Here is a 4289-nt window from a genome sequence, read left to right on the forward strand (position 1 = left end):
ACTTTGGGAGGCCGAGGTGGGTGAATCACTTGAGGTCAGGATTTTGAGACCAGCCTGGGCAACATGCAGAAACCCCATCTCTACTAAAAATATAAAAATTAACGGGGTGCAATGGTGTGCACCTGTAGTCCCAGCTACTTGGGAGGCAGAGGCAGGAGAATCGTTTGAACCCAGGAGGTGGAGGTTGCAGTGAGCCAAGATCATGCCACTCCACTCCAGCCTGGGCAATAGGGTGAGATTCTGTCTCAAAAAAAAAAAAAAAAAAAAAAAAGGAAAAACAAGTGTGATGTGCTTATAATTATATATACCGAGTTACTAAATATGTTCTGTGAAGAATAGAACTTTTGTTTTAATTAGGTGTCAATGAGAATCAAATCCTCAAATTATTATTTGCGTATGGTATTTTGGATGAATTTCCCCCAGATTAGCTCCTGGCTCAGTCATGTGACACTAGCCTTGCACTTTTGTATCATGACAGCCATAGAGGGTAGTTGAAGTAGTCTTATAAGCCAAAAATACCTTCAACAACTCCAAAATCACTCCTACATGAGGGAGAATGGGATAGAGGGAGCATCCTAATGGAAGAAGACAGTGATCTGTGTCAGTCATAGCCAATTTTGGTTAAAATACCATGCTTTTAATATTTTACAAAAACATATAACCTTGGGGACATATTGCTGGGTTCCTTCCAGGACTTGGAAGAGAAGGACTCAAGTTTAAGTTACATTGGTTTCAAAGTTAATTTGCCTCTAACAATAGCAATAAAATTTAGAAAACAAACTGTGTGTAAGTGGCTTGACAAACCAGAGAAAGTTGAGACCTAAGCCCATAGTAGGAGGATCGTAGAAGCAAACCAAATTCCCACTACAGATCCTCAAATAAGAGGACTTACAAGCTCCAGGTATTTATGAAAATGGCAATAAATGCTGATCTGAGAGTAAGAAGCCTGATTATAGGGTATCCACTATAGTAGTGAGAAAATATTTCACACTCACCCAACCACTTCTCTCTAGCCCTGTTGTACTTGTTGCCTTCATTATTTTACTTTCTGTTTATTTACCTGTTTGATTTTTTTTCTTCATGTCAGATAGGTGGTTCAAGGATGGCACATCTCACACATGTGCATAAAAACCCAATGATCACGCTCATAAACTACAAAAGGATTCCTTTTTGATTTTTAAATAAAATTGTTTTAATTAAAATAAGCTACCAAATATCCAGCCCTTCATCTCCAACCTGTACAATAGGATAAGTGTCAGTACCCTCATTCCAGCAGAAGACTGGGGGTTTCTTCTCTGAATGGGTTAAATCACAGGGTCATTGGAGTCAGAGACACCTGATGGAACTGAGTGTGTAAAGGGGGTTCCCATCATGGTGATTCAGTTCAAATCTAAATATCAAATGGTGTGGTGTTTCCTCCTTCTCTCTCCCACTTTTCTTTCTTGGTTCACTCCGGAAAATGCTACAAGACAGACAAGAGATTTAGGATTCCTGTCTGGTGAAAATGACCTGCCCAAAACTTGAGAACTCCAGATATTGACATTTGGTACACTCAGCAAAAGTATTTATTCTGATCATTTACCACCCCTCCATTGACAAGCCCCTTGTTGACTGTGAAGTCAACAAGACTTCACAGTGATTGGAAAAATTGGCAAACCAGGGAACCTCTGAGGACTAATGCTCTTCTTTTCAAGTTTTATACTATTTGGTCTTTTTAAAATGATGTGTACAAATTAGCTTTCTGATTTGCCTCTATTTTAGCCTCTGTTTGAAATATAAATGGACGGCCAGAGATCATCTGACAACTGGCAAAGTCAATGGCACAAAGAACTGAGAGCAAAACAAATAAGAAAGTGTGGCAACAAAGAAAATAGGAGAAAATGTCAACAATAAAAACAACAACAACACTCTGATATCCTCAGAGATGAGTAAAGATGTGGTATCCCTAACATAAGAGCAGAGTTCTGTAGCAATGTAATATTCAGAAAAGGAAAAGAGAGCCCTTGGAAATTAAAGTATGATAGTGAAAAGAGAGCTATTAACTGAAGGATTGAAAGCACAAAAAGGAAAATAAAATGGAAGGAAATTTAAAAATCAACCTAGATAGATGGTCTACAATCTGAATAGTGAGATTTGCAAAAAGGGAAAATAGAGAAACCAGAGAAGATGAAGTTATTAAAGAAATAATTTCAGATATTTTTCAGAACTGCAAAGGACTTACAAAATCAAGGCGTATCATCATGTCACTCTGGAATACTGAAGAGACAGAGAAGTTTCTAAAACCATCCAAAGACAAAAAATAGTAGGATGTGAAGTTTTGAAATCAAAATAGCTTTATACTCTTTATCAGTAGCCCTAGAAATTAAAAGATGAGAGAGTAATGCCTTCAAAATTCTCAGGGGAAATGACTTAAAACTTTTAACTTGATACCCAGTCAAAATATTATTCAAGTAGGGAATAGAATATTTAAAATGGACTGGGCACGGTGGCTTACGCCTGTAATCCCAACACTTTGGGAGGCCGAGACTGGTGGATCACGAGGTCAGGAGATCAAGACCATCCTGGCTAACATGGCGAAACCCCGTCTCTACTAAAAATACAAAAAAAAAAAAAAAAAAAAAAAAAATTAGCTGGGTGAGGTGGTGGGCACCTGTAGTCCCAGTTACTTGGGAGGCTGAGGCAGGAGAATGGCCTGAACCCGGGAGGCAGACCTTGCAGTGAGCCCAGATTGCACCACTGCACTCCAGCCTGGGAGACAGAGTGAGACTCTGTCTCAAAAAAAACAAAAACAAAAACAAAAAAAACAACAAAAAAAGAATATTTAAAATGTCAGATGTGCAAGAATTCAGAAAGTTTATAACATAAGCGTCCTTCTTCAAGTTAATTAATACTCCTTAAACATGGCAGAAAATCTGTAGATATTGTTATAAGATTGACAATGAAGAAATAGAGGTGTAAAACATGGGATTTCAAGATTTGCAAGTGACCACCATAAGAAAATCAACAAGTCGGCCGGGTGCGGTGGCTCACGCCTGTAATCCCAGCACTTTGGGAGGCTGAGGCGGGCGTATCACAAGGTCAGGAGATCGAGACCACGGTGAAACCCCGTCTCTACTAAAAATACAAAAAAAAAAAAAAAAAAAAAAAAAAAAAAAAAAAAAACCGGGCGCCGTGGCGGGCGCCTGTAGTCCCAGCTACTCGGGAGGCTGAGGCAGGAGAATGGCAGGAACCCGGGAGGCGGAGCTTGCAGTGAGCCGAGATAGCGCCACTGCACTCCAGCCTGGTGGACAGAGCGAGACTCCGTCTCAAAAAAAAAAAAAAAAAAAAAAAAAAAAAGAAAATCAACAAGACTTCACAGTGATTGGAAAAAAATTGGCGAACCAGGGAACCTCTGAGGACTAATGCTCTTCATTTCAAGTTTTGTACTATTTGATCTTTTTAAAATGATATGAACATATTATTTTGACTTTAAAATTTTATTGGAAAATTAAAAAGCAAAGTGAACAAAAAAATGAAAAGTGGGATGGTGAAAGCAATGATTGTACTTAAAGATAGTTATAGATGAAGGTGGTGTGGTCAAGTCAGCTTCAGACCTGGGATGCAAGGCTGGTTCAACATATGCAAATAGATAAACATAATCCATCACATAAACAGAACCAATGACAAAAACCACATGATTATCTCAATAGATGCAGAAAAGGCCTTCAACAAAATTCAACACCCCTTCATGTTAAAAACTCTCAATAAACTAGGTTTTGATGGAATGTATCTCAAAATAATAAGAGCTATTTATGACAAACCCACAGCCAATATCATACTAAATGAGCAAACCTGGAAGCATTCCCTTTGAAAATCAGCACAAAACAAAGATGCCCTCTCTCACCACTCCTATTCAACATAGTATTGGAAGTTCTGGCCAGGGCAATCAGGCAAGAGAAAGAAATAAAGGGTATTCAAATAGGAAAAGAGGAAGTCAAATTGTCTCTGTTTGCAGATAATATGATTGTATATTTAGAAAATCCCACCATCTCAGTCCAAAATCTCCTTAAGCTGATAAGCAACTTCAGCAGAGTCTCAGGATACAAAATCAAGGTGCAAAAGTCACAAACATTCCTATACACCAATAACAAACAGAGAGACAAATCATGAGTGAACTTCCATTCACAATTGCTACAAAGAGAATAAAATACGTAGGAATACAACTTACAAGGGATGTGAAGGACCTCTTCAAGGAGAACTACAAACCACTGCTGAAGGAAATAAGAGAAGACACAAACAAATGGATCACC

At 38.4% G+C, this 4289-nt stretch overlaps 1 pseudogene; it reads right to left on the reverse strand.

Moving 5' to 3' along the window:
- Nucleotides 1-1081: 1081 nt before the first annotated feature.
- Nucleotides 1082-1164, reverse strand: LOC115899493 (annotated as a pseudogene).
- Nucleotides 1165-4289: the final 3125 nt, after the last annotated feature.

The sequence above is a fragment of the Rhinopithecus roxellana genome, chromosome 8 (assembly GCF_007565055.1).
Source record: "Rhinopithecus roxellana isolate Shanxi Qingling chromosome 8, ASM756505v1, whole genome shotgun sequence".
Classification (NCBI taxonomy): Eukaryota; Metazoa; Chordata; class Mammalia; order Primates; family Cercopithecidae; genus Rhinopithecus; species Rhinopithecus roxellana.